Source organism: Xiphophorus hellerii, chromosome 6 (genome assembly GCF_003331165.1).
Source record: "Xiphophorus hellerii strain 12219 chromosome 6, Xiphophorus_hellerii-4.1, whole genome shotgun sequence".
NCBI lineage: Eukaryota > Metazoa > Chordata > Actinopteri > Cyprinodontiformes > Poeciliidae > Xiphophorus > Xiphophorus hellerii.
This window is the reverse complement of record NC_045677.1, coordinates 8257785-8277670: the sequence shown is the minus strand read 5'-3', so window position 1 is coordinate 8277670 and position 19886 is coordinate 8257785. Positions and strand designations below refer to the sequence as shown.

General features: G+C 41.7%; 1 long non-coding RNA gene across 1 annotated transcript; it reads left to right on the top strand.

Moving 5' to 3' along the window:
- Nucleotides 1-1190: 1190 nt before the first annotated feature.
- Nucleotides 1191-19086, top strand: LOC116721117 (uncharacterized). Its single transcript, XR_004339528.1, has 3 exons — nucleotides 1191-1202; nucleotides 14375-14379; nucleotides 18742-19086. It is a non-coding gene; the product is annotated as an uncharacterized LOC116721117 (long non-coding RNA).
- The last annotated feature ends 800 nt before the right edge of the window (nucleotides 19087-19886 follow it).

The window sequence follows — 19886 nt, the reverse complement described above, 5'->3', positions numbered from 1 at the left end:
AGTGAACAATAGAGACTATAGAGTCACCCTTATGTCAAAATTTAATCAATGGAGTGATTTATGACCTTAATAATTAATTGCCTTTAATTTCCGGTGATAGAAGATGTAACTAAGTCTCAGTGAGAAAAGGTATTTAAGAAATAAACACAGATTCACTGACTGAATTTGTGTTACTTTTTATAGTGACCGTTTTTATAGTTATATTTACATTATCGACATCTTAACTGGATTACTTCAAACCTAAGGACTGGGGGATTTTCTTACTTTTATTTTTACCTTACTTTTCTTCATCTCCAAGTAGAACCAGGACAAAATTCCTCCGGCCGACCCCAAGGGACATTAGCAGTATTATACAACGACTTCAGTCTATAGAAATGAAGATCAAACTGCTGGAGGTGAACTTTGAAATCAACGCTACCTGTGGAAATGAGACAACTCTTCCTCAAATCAACGGAGAGGCCGTACGCCTCGCATCAAGCAGCTCACCCTGGAACGCTCTGGGTGCCAAGCCGAAACAAAAGCCTCACACTGCAGATCCGATGAGGCGACTGACAGGGAGAAATCCCTCACCTGGACGAATCAGCGTGGCCGGCTCTGAGCCGAAACCCACCTTCAACCTCAACACCTGCTCCACCAAAGAAAAACAAACAAGCAGCTGCAACCAAAACAGTTCCACAGACCCCGCTCTGAGCGACCAGCCCGGGCCTCAAAACATTCTGACTCCGTGGGAATCCCACTGAAAAACAGATTTTCTGCACTCCAGCCTGAGCCTCTGAGTGAAACCTCGCCTTCAAACATCAACAATGAGGCAACACCAACACATCCACCCCGAAAAGCTCCAAAGGACAAATCAGGTAAACCACCAGGAAAACGAAAGGTATGCCAAAAGTGCTTATTGTTGGAGATGAGCAGTAAATGGAATCAGTCACGTTTGCAATGCCAAGAAAACGAGAATGATTTCTTTTCCTGGTGACACTGTATCTGATTTAACTAGCAAAGGGCAGCGTTCACTGCCCTTTGTCTCTGACTTCCCAGAGGATCCACCACTCTGTGTTTCTGAGGTCTGAGGCCGGGGTCCAGCTTTATCTTTACACATATCTTCCTCCAGAATGTGTCTGGCCCCCCTGCACAGCAAAACAGGACATTACCTGTCCGGATAACTACAAGAAAATTTACAAAAATCAGAAATATAAAATACAGCTGTCCTAATTCAAACATCAAACTGTTCCCCTGCCTAAAGGAACCTCAGACTGAAGAACTTTTGGCCTCAAAAGGCACTTAAACTAGCTCTTTTAAATACCAGATTTCTCTGTGCTAAAGCTCTATTAATTAATGATTTCATCACTGTGCTTAACATCAATGTTATGTTTCTGACAGAAACATGGTTGAATGACAACAATGAACCAGTCGTACTAATTGAATCAGGCCACGGTGAGAACCAATGTGCTCCTGGAACGGACACAGAAGACTTTAGAAATTAAAAGATCCATGATGACAACCAGTTTCCTATCGTTCCCGACTCGTATATTTCCAGAAAAGTGCGCCCGATTCTCTGAAACATTGTTCTCTTTGGCGTTTCCTCCAGCAACAGCGTCTCATCCTCTGATTTTTTTGCCATCCTGGATTTGGCTCTGTCCAGCTTCACTTTTAAAACAACAATCTCTTTGTTTAGTTCCTCATTTTCCGCTTCCAGGAATTCAATCTTTTCTGTCATCTTCCTCAGCGAATCCTGTGCGTTTTCTTTTATAGTTTTGTGTGTCCGTTCCAGGAGCACATTGGTTCTCACCACGGCCTCGTAGTCGGTTTGTAATCGCTGTGCCGTATTCTTGGCTTCGTCCAAATCTGAACTGAGTCGTCTGATTTTTTGTTTGCAATGTTCATTGCGACTTAGAAGCATCTCCTTCACTGTTTCATAGTTGCTCGTGTCGCTGGTGTTCTGGCTACGTTGGAGACGCTGGATTTTCTTCATCAACGTTGAAACCATGTCTTTGAGCTGCTTGTTTTCGCGCTCGTACTTCATGCAGTTCCTCTCCAAACTGTTTGTTCTTTCCACCAGGAAAACGTTTCCTCCCATTGAAGTGGTTTTTACTTTTGCCAAAAAATAATCCTTCTCTGCCATGGTACTTGTCTCTTCGTGTCGAACCTAAAACCGCAAATGAATTTTTCTGTGGAATCTGGGAATACAGAGACAGTGACCAGTGATGTCACAGACAGGATGAGTGACATCACTGCTTCACATCAAAGCCACAAGAAGTCTGTTGCGTGGGCGGGGGGGGGGGGATGTTTTTTTTTAACTTTATTCTCAGATACACTGTAAAACAACAGAGTGAAACATTTGTTATGCCTCCAGAAAAACAAATACAGATAAACATATTCAAGAAAAAGCTAAGGGGCTTCGATTCCCAACTCAAAGCAGTACAGATTTAAATTGTTTTAGTGGCTATTTTTTGTCAGAGTCTTTCATAGTCAGGATATAAAACTTAACTTCATTGTAAAATGCAGCAAGGCATGGCTTTCTCTACCTGGAACAATGAATATGATATTTAGCTAGTGGCAATAAAGGATTTATGAGAAACTCAGAATTGTTGAGCATGATTTTAGTGAGGCCAAGTAAGAAATCTTCCCATAACAGAATAAATTGTGCTTCTATGTTGTTGTGGATAAAGTCACACAGATTCTGCCAAAAAGCATCAACAAAGTTACAGCGCCAAAACAAGTGGACAGCAGTTTAAGGATATGAATCACAAAACGTACAATTTACATCAAATTCTTTCTTGAATATAGAGTTCTCATAAAAGGATTAGTGCAAACATCTGCGATAGCTTTTCATTTTAAATGGGTAGGATATTCTGATGAAGTGATATTTTTGTGTTTTTGTCGTGTAAATTGTTCCAATGCTATGCTAAGCATAACTTCTAAGCTTCCACTTCAGTCTCGTCACATAAAGAAATGCGTGATCAGAAATTATAATATTTAACATTAACACAGCCTGCTATAGTTTTCGGTTTGTAAACATCACGGTAAAAGTTTTAGACACGACAGCGAAACGACGAGGTAGCACAGATGGTCAGAACAACGGCTCATGTTAGATCTTTTCACCTGTATGATCGATGATAAATTCTTGTTGAACCTACAGTAAGGAAGAGCAAATGTAATTATTATACTAAACATGTAAATCACTTTTCAAAACATTTATAAGTTGCTTGTTTTTCAGGAGTGAATAAACAGAAAATTATTTGCAGATTTCTGAAGCAGCTTTCCAGAGCATAAAGTTCACTATAGATCCCACATTGCCAAGCTTTCTAGTTTGTGGAATTTACTGACAATTTTTTGCATGAAACCTAAAATTTTGCAGGCAACTGAATGTAATTATGTAAAGTCAGACAAAATTGAATTTATGTTAAAACAGCCTGCCATAAGAACCTAAAATTCTGCAGGCAACTCTTTGGACAGCTTAATGGCAGTACAGAGGTGTTTACGTGCAACTGAAAATTAAGCTATTCCTTGTTATTTCTATGTGCTCGGAGAAAATCCCACAGTGAACAGTCATTTCTTATTTTTTTTATTTTTAGAAAGAGGCCTATTCCCCCTGACCCTCAACAATAAATCAAGTTTCAGGCGTAGGCATTAATGTGTTTTATTTGATTTTAAAGCGGCGCACAGTAGTGCACAGATGGAGGAAAGGAAGTGACATGTGTTGAGGAAAAATGATTATTTTTAGTGCTTAATACAGTTAATCTTACGGCATGTGTAAAAGGTATATTGAACACTCTTATTTTGAACAAATTTCTTAATTTTGAACAGGTTTGTGTTAAGGATTTAAAATTAAACCAGATGGGCAAGCATTCAGACCACAGGAGGCCGTAAAATTAGCATCTTCTCCAGGGCACTATTACTTGAGCCTGGGGGAGATAACGGGAGAGACTTCGGATTTCACAGGCATCTGTGAAATCTTATCTCATGTTTCTCTGTACCCAAAATGACCGTAGAACCCAGGAGGTCAGGACGCAGCTGTTGGCTCTTTTGTTTTACCAGGGAGCAAATGGCCTTTGATCTTTGCCGTAAAATTAGGGAGAGTTTCTAAGTTTCTCTGAGTGTCCAAGGTAGCTTCCAGTTGGTCAGCCGGAGGTACGCCTTAATTGAATATATTAAAAAGGAAAGACACACCTTCAGTATAAGACTTCGTGCACAGGACTAAAAATTCAGAGAGCTGCCACTATTTCGCTTTTTTGCATCGGCTCTCTCCAAAGACGCGTCTTTGTTTTGTTTTTTTGTTTGTCTTTGTTTGTCTTTGTCTGTCTTTGTCTGTCTCAGGTAAAGAATGCATATCTCTGTTCCTCTGCAGCTTTGTTGTTGATTCATACGTTGCTTTGTATGGGATTAAACTCTGTGATTCTGTGACGTCAACACGCATTGTTGTTTTCCTTGTGGCTGCACGTCGCCCGCTGAGAGGACCCGGAAGTTTAAGGAAGAGAGAGCCAAACGTTTTGTCCAAAGTTAATTTATAAATTATTCTTCCTTAACACATGCTAGATGGTTTTCAATGGGTTTTTAGGAATAACAGATCCACTTAAAGCTGCGGCGTGTGACTTTTATAAACTGTGTTGCTTTACGTTCGCTAAAGCTGTCACTATGTTGTGACAGGATGACATAGTGACAGATGATCAGTGGAAAACAAAAGAAAACAAGCTAATCTTCCTTCTCTCAGTGATACCAGAGAGGATTAACTAGAGAAGCAGACAACAAGGGAGCTGCAGAGCTCTGGTGCTCAGGTGGAAGAATCTGTTCATGTTGTCTTCCCATCGCAAATCTGGTGTCCATGGAAGAGTGGCAACATAAATCCATTATTGAAGTCGTCCTATTTGCAGTTTATCACAACCTACATAAGGGTGTGTAAAATATTCTTGACCTGCAGGCAATAATGGTATGCGAAATGCACATGCATGAAGCGTCGTCACACTGAAACGCGGCTGTGGAAGCATCATGCTGTGGTAGGGTTTTTTTTTTTTCCTCGATCCTGATTGACAGGAAGGAGAAATACAAGAGAATCCGGGAAGAGAGAGGCTGAGAATTAGCTTAGCGACCGGGGCTGAGACGCACATTCCAGCAGTCCGACATTTAAACACACGACGGGAAAAAACGCCTTTGATCAAATGTGTTGGTTTGAATGCGCATGTCATAGGACAGGTGTAACTCAAAGTGAGAGTCCGCGGCGGGACTTCAGGCCTGCTATTTTGACTAAGCTCGAGGTCTTCAACGAATAGCAACGGGTCGGACTATGTCCGTCTCAGTTCTGGCGACAGACGGCTGAAAAGTACGCCAAGAGGCGGTTGACTCAAGGCAGCTCAATTCACAAGTTTCAAAATTTTAGTTGTTCAAACATTTTTTTTCTATCTGGTCTATCGCAATGAATTAAGAGAAAAAAACCCATCTAATTTGCAGTGAAAATCTGACAAAGTCAGAAAAAATTAACTAAAGTGGTACCCAATGCTTTTATGATGCGTCATGGAAGGCCTTGGACATACAGACGTCTCGTTCATTTGCACTATTACTGAATATGTTTAAATTGTCTGTTTCATATGCTCTTGATTTTAAGCCAGGCACTTAATAGCTGATGTTATGCAGAAATGTTGCGGCAGAATGGCAGATTTACATGACCATACTGACCAGATGAACCCAAACACCTTTAAGTGGGCACCAGTAGTTCATCATCCTTTCTGCTTGTAGGACATATTGTCTAAATCCAGGGGGGAAAAATACAAACAAACATGTAATTGTGGTTGAATTTTAATATCTCCCAGTGTGGGAGAATCGTAATCATATTATTTCAAAATAAGCTTCTGTTTTATTTAAACTGCGTCCATCCATTTGCCTTGAGCTGCACGAACAACTTAACCCGTCCAAAACGCTTCGCATTTTAATTACTTTTTTTTACAAAAGTGAAACGTTACATAAACAGCTACGGTCACTTAAGGGCAGGAAAAAAAAACAAAAACATGCTAATTTAATCGTAATTCAAGCTAATGCTCATTCGTTTGGAATACGGTTGCCATCCATGTTGCACAAATAAGTTACGTGTGGCGGCGCTTCTGACCGCTCCGCTATATATTGTCCAAATCAGTCTCCAGTCACAATGCAGCCCACTAAATGAGCTTGTTAGCATTCATATTGTGGGACTTGACGGTATTGAGAGACTTTATGCAACCTTTCTAATGGACACCTGGAATGCTGCCTGAAAAAGAAAAACAGTGTAAATGTTTAACATTTCGCTTTGTGTTTTTCTGTTTTATTTGTTCGACGTGTCATTTTGGTAGAAAATGCATGTTGTAACAGTCTCTCGCTTCATTTCTCTTTCCTTGAAGCAGAAAAAGAATAGAAGCATGGCACATTTCATCACATTCAGTTTTGTTTACATGGATTCAGTTTACCATGATCGGTCACAGGATGGCACAGAACCAAGGCGGTCAGTGCATTTTCATTCCAGTACAATCCTGTTGCCGTTCAGTCCAGATTTAAACCGAGTTACATTCAGTCTGGCGCATTTACTCAGGGAATGACAAAGTATTAATCACAAAAAATAAAATCATACGGAAATGAGTTGATTTAATTGTGTCAAATATTCACTTTGGTTCCTATTCAGCTCTGATCACGCACAACGGGGGAGAACGAATGGATGACAGAACACGCTCAGGAATGGAGCCATCTTTCTCCGTCAGCTGGGGAGTTGAGAGTGCTTCATATGAGGAGGAAAAACAAAGAGAGGGCCACAAAATGAATGGCAGCAATAACTACAAATACACACATAGGCAGCTGGCAGCAGTAAAGACAGCAGACTGAGGAAAAGTGGTCCTCATGCCTGAGGGATGGCTCAAAATAACCCGTTTATACGCAGACCCATTCAATAAATTTGAATATTATTTAAAAGTCCGTTTATTTTAGGAAGTTTATCCCCGAGACGCATTATATAGATCAATTATGCACGTCGCTCTCTAAGATTACGTTGATTTTCAGACAATGTGACATTTGAAAAACTCAAACTTGGGCCTAATGAAAAGCGTGTTTTATAAAGGTTGTTATTTTCTTAAAGGTCCTTTTTGTCTGACGAGCGAGACTCGCGGGGACGTTTACGTTCTAATTTATTGCATGACTAAGTTCAGTGAAAAAGAAAACTTTGAAGCCTACGCAAAAGGAAAAAAGAAAGAGAAGCATTTTGTCCCCATGGGACAGTTGAAAAGGTGGCAAAACCTAAAACAACAACAAAATAAGAATCCAGACATGCTTATAGTCTAATCACTACCTGATTTGATCCGTGTAGTTTCATCAAGAAATACAGAAAGCGTTGTACAAACTCTGTAAAAAAAATAAAAAATACAAAGAAATAACTCCCACTGACGTCAAACCAGACAACTTATTTTCTCTTACAAGTCAGATCAATCACTCGATCAGTGAAGATTATTTGCACATTTCAACAACACTACCTACGGTACGTCACACAATGGGGAAAAGAAACAGATGTGAAATTTTGCTCTATGCAAATGTCTGGTTTTAATTGTGTAGTAAATCCGAGTGTCAACAGAATAACAATGGGAATTTATCTTATGTCGTCGAATAATTTCTCTAGTGGAATCATCAAAACAAAAAATAAAAAGCATTGTTCTAAGCACTCAACCCTGTGGAACTCCATGGCAGCCATCCCTGAGCACTTTTTCTACGATTTAAAGTTAAATTGTAGAAAGCAAGCAAACCACTATGTGGTAATGCTGGTGGGCTGCCGTTGGTTAGGTTCCGTCGGGGAGAAGGAACGGGAACGGCTGCAGCAACTTGTACTTTATCGACTCCGGTTCACCAGAATCGGAGAGCTTGGGGAACGTCAGAGAGCGGATGTTACAAGGTCGATCGTCCATGTCAAAGCCCGCTCTTCCGGAATGCCCCACTTTGTCCTTATCCAGCAAAGCAACCAAACCAAGCAACCAACCAACAAAGCAACCAATCGGAGAGGTAAACGTCAGAAATAGGCAACTGTTTTAATGGTTTATAAACTCATCCTAAATTGTACAATTTCAGATTAAATCTTGCATAAACAAGAAATCACAGTGGGATCTGCCCCCATATCAACCAACGTTTCTTTCTCAGCGTTCAGTGTTTGTTTAATTATTAATTGTCCTACTGGTGCAAACAAACAATGACATGAACTATATCAGAGCTGTCCTCTCATATCCTGAGCGGCAACATCGAAACTTGCCAGTAAAGGTTCAGAGGCTTTGAGGACGGCTAATTTAATTTGGCTAATTCAGGTCACTCCATCAGTTTAGATGGCACGGCCTGTCTTTCCCTCCATCTCCCTCACTAAACCAGGTTGAGACCCCGGTGAGCTCAACATCGACCCGGTCGCACACATCAGGAGGTTTACAGAGATCGCAGACGTCTAAAAGACAGTTAGCGCATTTAAAGCGATCAAAAGAAGAAGAATAAAAAGAGCGTTGACGCTATTTCAAGACAAAGTGGTGAAGATGTGGTGTCATGTTCTTATTTTTTGTTCCTTCAGCCCTCTTCTCCAAACTGCCACTTGCAATCTTGTCTTAGGCAAAATGAGAAATCGATTTAGCTGGTTATACCAACACAAAAAGATAAATAAATGATTTTTGTTTAAAAATGAATGTACTTGTCAGCTGTTAGCAATCCATCAGCAGTGGATTAGCTGACAAAACTAGATTTTTTTTGTTGTTCTTCCACTCACTGAGTTGGTGAACCTCACACAAAATGAATCGATCCAGCTCGTCTCCCCTCTGCTCTTCATTTTTAAAACGTGCATCTGATCTAATTACGAGAATCCCTGTGGAGAAACGCAGCTAGATACCAAACTGTATTGTGCGTTTGTACCGCTGCCTGCGAGTTTTTCGTCTCCTGCATCAAACCAAATCTCAACAAAGCGGCTATTATGGAGAGTGCGGAGCTTGATGCCTAATTATCAAATCAAGTCGAGTTTGTTTCTGTAGCTCATTTCAGCAACAAGGCAAGTCAAAGTGCTTTACATGACAAAACACAACGCAGTAAGCCAACAGAAAACGCTGCACTGCAGTGGCAAAATAAAGAGAAGTAACAATCCAGACTGAAACTGATCAATCATCTTCTAGTTGGTATTGGTGTTTAGTCTCATTTGAAAGGAAGTCAGCGTTTCAGCATTTTTGCATCTTTGTATATATTTGAATAAAAAAGGAAGTATTTCTCGGGCTGCTCTGCTTTGTTGACTGGGTCAGCTAATAAATAATGCTTCCATAAGCAGTGGCAGGCGGGATATGAGCCGTACAAGTCATGTGAATTCTGCGACAAGCTAAATACAGTGTTTGATTTGAAACTTCCTAGACTGAAAGTCTTTCTTTTCTGACAGTTTTCAATCATCACGGACTGCGTTTGATCAGTCATTCATTCATTCATTCATTTGCCATCTTCTGATTATCTGAGAGACCTGACACACAGGGCCAGGCATTCCCTTCTCCCCAAGGCCAAACCGTCCCTCCGCTGGGCTCTGCCTCCTCGGCCTCCTCTCAGTGGGACTCGCTTGGCAAACCTCCAAAGGGATGGACCGAGGAGGCATACTGATAAGACGGCCGAGCCGACTCAACCAAATTCGATCAATGCGAAAGAGCCGCTCTGACGCGTCCCCGCCTCCTGGATCACGGGGCTCCTCAGCCTGCCTCTGAGGCCCGGCCTGTCCTCCGCCGGTGAGGAAAAGAAAGCTCATTTCAGAATCGGATGCCCGTGTCTGGGAGATTCGACTGCGATCCGCAAACTAATCAAAACTGATCGGGGTAAGTGTTACATGAAAGTAAGTTCTTTGAAACACAGTTTAGGATGGATGGAAATGTAATGGATTTGTTAAAGCTAAGAAGCGGCGGCACGTCAGACGGGCATGAAAACCTCCATGTGGCCGACGCAAATCCAGACTGGGATTGTTTACACTGAATAAAGATTCTTCAATTATGCAAAATCAACTTTATTGAGCTTAATATCATGTTAAAATGTTATTCACTTGTAAAAAAAATAAAATAAAAACATTCTTGGAGTGTTGCCTTGATTCTTTCATGCATGTTTGAGGAATCCTTGAATCTGCTGTGGCAGCAAATTGATGTATCGAAGCACAACTATATATTTAGACCCCCATGTTCTCAAGATGCAGTTTAACACTGCTAAAAAATGCTTGCAAACGGCATAATGAGAAGCATTTTGCTTTGACTCGCTCAATACGGCGTGTCGAGAGGAGCAGGAGCTTCTTAAAGAGACAGAGCTCCAATTTCAAGGGGTCAAATTACAAAGTCCATCTTAAATTCCATCATGTTTGATACACACAGCATTTTTTGTAACAACTGAACGTAAAATACGTAGTTACTTGATTGTGCTATCTAATGGCACGATGTGGTTGGAAAATACATGCTACCGCCCCTTTAAAATGTGTGCGTAGAGTATTCCTCTCAAAATATTGATAAAATCCTCTCAAAGGCCTCAGCCGACCGCTTTGTGCTAATGTGCTAACTTTAGTCTCCGTACCCTCATCGCTCAATAGGAGACCATTGTTGTAGCATTTTTTTGTTGTTGTTGTTAGCAGGTCCTAACAAGTCTTTCATGTGCGCCTCCTTCAACACTGCTGTGGTTCACCTGACATATAAAAAAAAAAATGGTTTGGAAACACATAAGTTGCTTGCACTCGCCTCCCCCCGCAGGCCTGTTCCCTTTGATGATGGCTCCAACACACCGAGCAGACAACACTGCAGTTAAAACCACACTGTCCCACATTTATCTTAGCTTGATTAACAGCTGTCCGCACGCCCGGCCCATGTGTGTGTGTGTGTGTGTGTGTGTGTTTGACTTTATGTCGAAGCATAGCTACACGCGAGAGCAAACGCATCGGTTCGTGTATTGTGTGTGTGTGTGTGCGTGTGTGTGTGACGCTGTCGTGCACGTTTTGAGCTCTGATTTTAATGATCTCCTCCCAGCCCCTCTGGCGCAGCGTGAGCTTACTTCGACTCACATCAGGATAATTAATATCGCACTCAAACCCCTGGAAGAGCGCGTGGTTCCTTTTCACCGGCTTTTCCCACACCCCGCTGCTCATAACTCGCCTATTTTTTTACTTATTTTTATTTTTTTTTTTTAAATAAAAAGAAATTCTTTATTTCTCTTGGCTCACCAGAGAAACAAGACGTGTTGAACAGCAAAGTCTGGGCAATTTTCATGCAAGTAACATCGTGGACACAAATAGCGTTAACCAGCCCTACAAACAGAGACACTCTGTTTGGCTCATAAGGCCGCTGTTGCTAATTTAAAGCAGAAAAATCACTCCTACACATTTTCACTTCTGCCCAAGTTCAGGCTGAAGTGCGCTTGAACTTGTCCTCCCAGTTCCACTAGAGGTTCTCTGAAGCCAACGGTGAAGGAATGAGACTGTATGGTCTGTTTCCAGGTAGATATATGTGTGTGTGTGTGTGTGTGTGTGTGTGAGAGAGAGAGAGAGAGAGAGAGAGAGAGAGTGTGTCAGAGTAATTTGTGAGATTATTTAAATAAAAACCCTTCATCCTTTTTCAGATACTCCCGTTGGAATTTGCTGTAATTAGGAGTCATTTTTCTTACACTCTCTCTCTCTCTCTCTCCCTCTCGAAAAACTTGGCTTGTAAATGAAAACATCTCCTAATAGTGACAAAAAAGAAGGAAAAAAAAAAAACTGCTGCACATTGGCTCTGTTCTCACTATTGAGCGTTTTCCACCTCTGATCTTCAAACAGAGTGCCTTTGTTTTCCATTTGCTTTCTTTGCAGTCCAGAAACCTCATGTGGGAAGGAGGTTTTTCTCTCCTTTCTCTCGCGGCGTGTGCGGGAGGGCCAAAGGAGAGAGAAGAAGAAACAGGAGAAGGAGAAAAAGCTCGATACACAAGTTGACACAGGCTCTTTGTCATGGCGAGAAATCTAATTGTAATTGATTCATTCATCTCTTTGTTACTAAAACTGACAAGCATGAGTGACTTTCAAGCGGGCAGAAGACATAACGGGACAATACGATTCAGAGTCGGATGGAAACAGGAAAACTGACAATAGCCATTTACATATTTTATAGCAATATAAAGTAGAGTAATTTCCATATGAATGTAGGGGGTAAAAAAAAAAAAAAACATGACCAGGTGAGGAAGCGCTCTGGTGGTTTAAAATCAATAGCATGCAGAAGCAAATAGTTGGGAAGATAATAGTGATTCAATGCAAAAAAACCCCCCAAAAACAATAAACAAACCCAGTGCACACCCACACATTCAGACCATGTAATGAGATGATCTCCCAATAAAAAGCATGCAGGACATGAAAGCTGCACAAATGGCCGAGAAAACAACAGCTGTAATGCGACAGGCGGACATTTGTTCCACTAATCACTGGGGGGGGATTGTCAAATGCATTCGAACATGAGCTACTGGAGACTTATGTTATTAGGCTCTGTAGCAGCCCCCCCCCCACACACACACACACACAGGGGATGATGCTGTCGTCCAGCGCTCTGTGGATCGGTCCCCATACCTTGACAAGCTGTCACTGATTCTGACATGTAGGATCACAGGATAAGGGGATTAGACTGATCTGTGAAGAAAAGGCTCCTTTCCATCAAACATTTCAGAGGATGTAAGCTTCGCGTCAAGTAAACAACGCCGGGTGTTTCATGTAGGGTGGCTTATTTAAATCAGCCACTTCCTGTCTCTGTACCACAGGCTTTCAAACATCTGATTCTGAATAAATATGTTTACTGGAGCAGATTTTTTTTTCTCTCTCTCTCTCTTTTTTTTTAGTAGAGCCAAAGCTTTTATGTTATATTACATTGCATCATATTATAATTATGCATTTCATGCCCACTGTAAGCATGGCAGAGGATCTGTGATTCTGTGGGAACCTTTGTTGGAATGCATGAGATCATAAACTATTTGAAATACCAGATGCATAAATTAAAATAAATAAATGAATAATTATAGTAATGACAACAATGCTTGGTATATTTATTTTGACGGGAATGTTATGGGTGAGTGATTTTGTTAAAATACAATGGGTTTGTTTTCCCCACAAGCCAAATGTACAGGAATGAAAAGTTGGATTTTCATAAACCATCCAGTTACCGTAATAAAGGTTTGTTCATTTGAACAGCTTTACCACGACCAGGACTGCATGTCTGTGTTTCTGTTCAAATGAGCATCCTTTCTAAGGTGCACATCCTCTCTCCTCCCGCGTCTTTTCGAGTGCAGGTAGTGAGTGAATGAGTGTGTACGGCAGGCCACCGGCTGCTTCTGTCGCAGCGGCAACAACGTCTCGGTAACTGGACCGCGTCGAAGTTCCTGTTCATTCTGCCACGAACCCCAGCTGGCAGGAAAACGCAAGAAGAGGTCTCAGCAGAGCAAATTAGTTTTCCAGTATAATGTGGAGCCGTTCCCATCACAGCGTGAGATTTAGTAGTTTTGAGTAGTTTTTATCTTATTTTATTTTTTTATTCTATGAAAAACTCTTTCTTTTCTTTTTTCTCTGCTGAAAACACCAGTGAGAAATCAGAGATTAAGCTGGAACACGATCAGAGTGGGGAAATTTGAGTTTTAACATCAAGCCCGACTCTGACAGATATCTACTTTGTCTTTGGGTTATTGTTGAGTTTTCTAAGTTATGTGACCAGTGGCTGATTCACTGCTTCTTCTATAACCTTAAATAATTTCCGTCTAAAGCCTTGAACGTTTCCTCGTATCTTCCTGTAACAGATTCATGTCATGTTTACTTCTGTATTTGCTCACACTTACCGGTACACCAGTTTAATTAAAGTGGTGGACAGAAGTGAAATAACTATTGGTTTTTTTGATAGCTAGCATGGTAAACTTTGCAATGTGTTGGTCAGTATTACCAATCTGAAATTGAATTACCAGTAAAACTGTACTTTTATTACTGCTAAAGAAAAACTGGGTCAGATTTCGATTATCCAACAAATAAACTTTCCAAGAGAAAGAACAGCTGGGATGTTTTTTTGTTGGTTTTTTTTTAGTCTCTACGGAACACCAGTTTGGTGTTTTATATTTTTGTAGATATTTTTCTGTCTACCACATCAGATGTTTGCACTCACTCTGCTTGCAGCTGATGTTCAGAATATTAAAATGTGGATTTTATGCCTTCTGTTTCGCTTGAAATACTTTGATTACACGTGCAGGTCTGTGCTGCCAAAATGATCCAACAAAGGCCTGAAGTCATCTTACAAGACGTTTTTTAATTTTTCATTATTTTTGGGGGGGGAGGGGAGTAGACTCAACTTACTTTTAGATTTTCACAATAAGAGCCTGAAATATGCCCAATGAACTTCTAAAAGCTTAGTAAAAGAAAAGGTATTTTCTCCTTACAGATGATTGTTTTTGCTTTTCTCACTACTTATATGTTCAAGAATGTCAAACAAATGTTAGTAATAGACACAAATAACAAAAGTAAATACCAAGCCTTAGTTGTATTAGTAAATAAAAAAGTAAAGAAAAAAAAGGAGAGAATAATTTCACTGGAATAAAAAAAAGAAAGTTTTAAAATATTCTCGTCAGATTTCAAGACTTAATGTGACAAAACTTAAAACAAATCTGCGGGCAAACCTGAAGGCGGCCGTGGAGAAAAGTCGAACTTTCTGTATTTTTATTTATTCATTTCAATCTAAGATGAATGTGTTTTGCGATTAAATTGTACAAATCAAATGCCATTCCATTTGTAGAACATTTTGGAAATGATTGATTATAGTCTCATATTTTACGACAAACAAACACCTCGTATTTAACAGGGTAGACAGACTCCTGATAAACAACAGGAAATGCTGTAAACACCACCGTCCCCCTGGGTGGAAGTCCAATAAATATCGCATCAGTTATATGCGCTTGTGTTAAATTTGGCAGCGCCGCGTCTTCCTGTACTGGATTAGTGACTTTATCCGAGGCTTTGCTTGCAGTCCCAGGAGGCGTCGGCTCCAGAAGCGGGCATCTGATTGGTAATTATGTAATGCAGTGAAATGCAATGCAGGGGCTTCCTTGCAGCTTACGGGGAGTGAAGAACGCAACTTTGCAGAGGGAGGTAATTGCTCTGCAGCCAAAGTTTGACGCATCGAAACAAGAGCAGATTAATCTTGATTTGGTGGTTTGCTGTGGGGGAACTTTTAATATGTTTATCTGTCAAAGAAGTGCACAGAGATTGAAAACAAAAAAGAACGGCGGAGTCCTGTGTGGCACACGCACACATTCAAACAGATAACAAGGTGCCAACAATGAGGGGAACAGCGTCTCCCTTCTTCCAGGACATCCCTCCCCCGTGGTGCCTTTTCATCAGTGATTTCAGGAAGTCCATTACTATTGCAGTAGGGTATCATGCTCCTGCTCCGCAATCAATACTCTTCCATTAAGGTGATGAACGGTCCGTTTCCCCAGCCGTCTGCAGTCAAGACAAATTCTCAGGACCCACTGATCCGAATCAGTCAGTGTCAGCGTGACAGCACAACAGCCCGGCGGTATGAAGGGTAAGGAGAACGACTGAACGGGGTGGGGGACGTCTGAACAACCCCCGCCCCCGAGCTCACGTTTGGGCGTCTGCGGCGTAACGGATGTTGTCCTTTACCTCAGCAGAGACATTAGACATTAGTCGGTTGTTTCTTTTACCTGGATTGGCCCTGTATTTTTATTTGTCGAGTGTCCGGGGTCGTTTAAAACTCATTTTCAACGTGAGCTGTGTTTTTCAGCTTAGCAGTGAAGATATGCGCAGAGGAAAGATATTATGTCTTGGATGGAAAAAAAACAAACAAAGACACATAAGTGCAAAGTTATCCAGAAATGATATCCAGGTACCCACCTGAGTAAAGTTGCCCCTCCACACCTTTTTCAAATTAAGCAAAATCGGTGTCAAACATTTGTGCTGGTTTGTGCTGCAATTTTGTTTTTGTTTGTGGCACTCTGAATAAATCTCTCCAGAGGTCATGAAAGGTCAACCGGTCCCTGTCCCCCCACGTTACCCAAATCAAACTAAATTGGTCTGAAACTTTTGTGCAGCAAAATTTTTTGCTTGCGACATTACTATGCCGCTATCTTCAAAATGATAGCGGCACAAATGAATGGGGGTTTTTTTTGCAGCACAAATGCTTGACACCAATTTCGTCTGATTTGGTGGGGGTGGCGGATGACCTCTTGACCTTTACACTTTCATTAATATCTCTAAAACAATGGCAACACGTCGTTGCCATCGATGTGTTGGCAATGTGTTGTGCAGCAAAAAACGTTTTTTCTGCACAATAGCACACACACGCAGCACAGATGACTGACACCAATTTTGTTTGATTTGAAGAAGGTGGTGGTGGGTGTGGTGGTCACTCAGGTTGCCCCCGCCAAGTTAAAACCCTTAACTGCCATGAGCACATCGGTGTCCTCATGGACTCATTGACTTACATGGAAGTGCATTGAGGGTGACCGTTAAGGGCTGAAGTGATGGAATTTAGAAACCTGAAAGAAGTGACTTTGTGTTGAGTGGAAAAGAATTTCGGTCGTCAGTACGAGTCATATATATATATATATATACACTGCTCAAAAAAATAAAGGGAACACTTAAACAACACAATATAACTCCAAGTAAATCAAACTTCTGTGAAATCAAACTGTCCACTTAGGAAGCAACACTGATTGACAATCAATTTCCCCTGCTGTTGTGCAAATGGAATAGACAACAGGTGGAAATTATTGGCAATTAGCAAGACACACTCAATAAAGGAGTGGTTCTGCAGTTGGAACCACAGACCACTTCTCAGTACCTATGCTGTCTGGCTGATGTTTTGGTCAGTTTTGAATGTTGGTGGTGCTTTCACACTCGTGGTAGCATGAGACGGACTCCACAACCCACACAAGTGGCTCAGGTAGTGCAGCTCATCCAGGATGGCACATCAATGCGAGCTGTGGCAAGAAGGTTTGCTGTGTCTGTCAGCGTAGTGTCCAGAGGCTGGAGGCGCTACCAGGAGACAGGCCAGTACACCAGGAGACGGGGAGGAGGCCGTAGGAGGGCAACAACCCAGCAGCAGGACCGCTACCTCCGCCTTTGTGCAAGAAGGAACAGGAGGAGCACTGCCAGAGCCCTGCAAAATGACCTCCAGCAGGCCACAAATGTGCATGTGTCTGCACAAACGGTTAGAAACCGACTCCATGAGGATGGTATGAGGGCCCGACGTCCACAGATGGGGGTTGTGCTCACAGCCCAACACCGTGCAGGACGCTTGGCATTTGCCAGAGAACACCAGGATTGGCAAATTCGCCACTGGCGCCTTGTGCTCTTCACAGATGAAAGCAGGTTCACACTGAGCACATGTGACAGACGTGACAGAGTCTGGAGACGCCGTGGAGAGCGGTCTGCTGCCTGCAACATCCTTCAGCATGACCGGTTTGGCAGTGGGTCAGTAATGGTGTGGGGTGGCATTTCTTTGGAGGGCCGCACAGCCCTCCATGTGCTCACCAGAGGTAGCCTGACTGCCATTAGGTACCGAGATGAGATCCTCAGACCCCTTGTGAGACCATATGCTGGTGCGGTTGGCCCTGGGTTCCTCCTAATGCAGGACAATGCTAGACCTCATGTGGCTGGAGTGTGTCAGCAGTTCCTGCAAGATGAAGGCATCGAAGCTATGGACTGGCCAGCCCGTTCCCCAGACCTGAATCCGATTGAGCACATCTGGGACATCATGTCTCGCTCCATCCACCAACGTCACGTTGCACCACAGACTGTCCAGGAGTTGGCGGATGCTTTAGTCCAGGTCTGGGAGGAGATCCCTCAGGAGACCATCCGCCACCTCATCAGGAGCATGCCCAGGCGTTGTAGGGAGGTCATACAGGCACGTGGAGGCCACACACAATACTGAGCCTCATTTTGACTTATTTTAAGGACATTACATTAAAGTTGGATCAGCGTGTAGTGTTATTTCACTTTAATTTTGTGTGTGGCTCCAAATCCAGGCCTCCACTGTTTAATAAATTTGATTTCCATTGATGATTTTTGTGTGATTCTGTTGTCAGCACATTCAACTTTGTACAGAACAAAGTATTCAATGAGAATATTTCTTTCATTCAGATCTAGGATGTGTTATTTGAGTGTTCCCTTTATTTTTTTGAGCAGTGTATATATATATGTATGTACAACACTTAAAGCCACAGCTGAGTCTAAAATTTATGTAAATATGACAAACACCAAACAAACAAACTAATTTTAGCATGAATACATGTTGGTATGTATTGGTTAATATTTTCTGTTCAATCTATTTTCGTCTCTTAAAAAATTGTTTTCTAACACTCCTTAAGTAGGCCCCTGGAAACGGTTTGTTAGTGACCTACCAGTCTGTAAGTCAGCCATTAGTTTACACATAAAAACATATGTCTTAAAGAAAAGTAGTAGATGTCAGGGACGAAGTAAAATAACAGGTTTTAAGCTATGCATTAATTTGCAAAATGGCGGCCAGAACCCGACCTGCCGTTTGCTGACCCTGAACATAGCTGGTGACCCCTTGTAACATTTTAGCCAGTTAGCACAAAGAAAGCAGGAAGCCAGCCAGAATCCAGTCCAGAAAAATCAACCTTAAAATGTTTCCAGTCTTCCTGGTTTGGAGCAACCTTGGTCTTCTTTACTGTGTTTTGGTGTTGTGTTGCTAAGTTTGTACAAATCAGGTTGCATAATTTTTTTATTTGTTTTCTTCACAGCCCGAAGAGAGATGACATACTCACCGTCTTAACGCGTGTGAACAGGAAGGTCAACAACCATTGTTTGATACCTAGTAGGCAGATGCCAGAGCCCAAATACACTCTCACCAAGAGGCTCGTCTTGAGATTTGTTTGAACTGTCTGGAACCGTGCCTACGTATTAAATGATCTGATGTGCGCTGGACTCTAGTTTACAAGTGTGTCTGGATATGAGTCTTTGAGTTTCTGAATGGTTCTGTTTGATAGGTGAATTTTTGCATTTTGGTCAATCGAACATAAAAGTTGTCATAGAATCACATATTTTGAAATGTATGAAATAAATCGATAAGAAAATGAAAAAAGGTCTATCTGTGTTACTTGTTTCATTCTCATAGAAGAACTGCAGTGCTGGTCACTGATCAAACACAGTGTAGCAATGGAAAAGATCTTCCATTGCTTAAAAATGCTGCTTTGTGTGGCCATCTTGGACTCTTTAATACAGGTGTGTTGCTACAGGCCAGACGACGGGCAGAAGATTTGATACAAAGAGTTTGTGGAACATGTCAGAGTCTCAGGAATGTACTCATCAAAAGTGATGTGTTTAGCATTTTAGGTTAAAGATAAAAAATGTTTTGATCACATCCATTCAAAAGTGAGATATTTCACTTTTTGTTCCATGCTGCACAGCATTCTGAGGGAAACCAAGACTTTACAGGAGGCACTGTGATGTCACAGTGTCACACTCTAATGTAATGTCTGATGTCACGCTGTCACACTGTGACATGAGAGTGCGAAACTGACATCAGAGTGCGATGTCACAGTGTCTCTGTGATGTCACAGTATCTCTGTGATGTCACAGTATCTCTGTGATGTCACAGTGTCTTTGTGATGTCACAGTGTCTCTGTGATGTCACAGTGTCTTTGTGATGTCAGTGTCTCTGTGATGTCACAGCGTCTTTGTGATGTCACAGTGTCTTTGTGATGTCACAGTGTCTCTGTGATGTCACAGCGTCTTTGTGATGTCACAGCGTCTTTGTGATGTCACAGTGTCTCTGTGATGTCACAGTGTCTCTGTGATGTCACAGCGTCTCTGTGACGTCACAGTCTCACATACTGATGTCACGGTGTCACACACTGATGTCACAGTTCCAATAATTTGAATATAA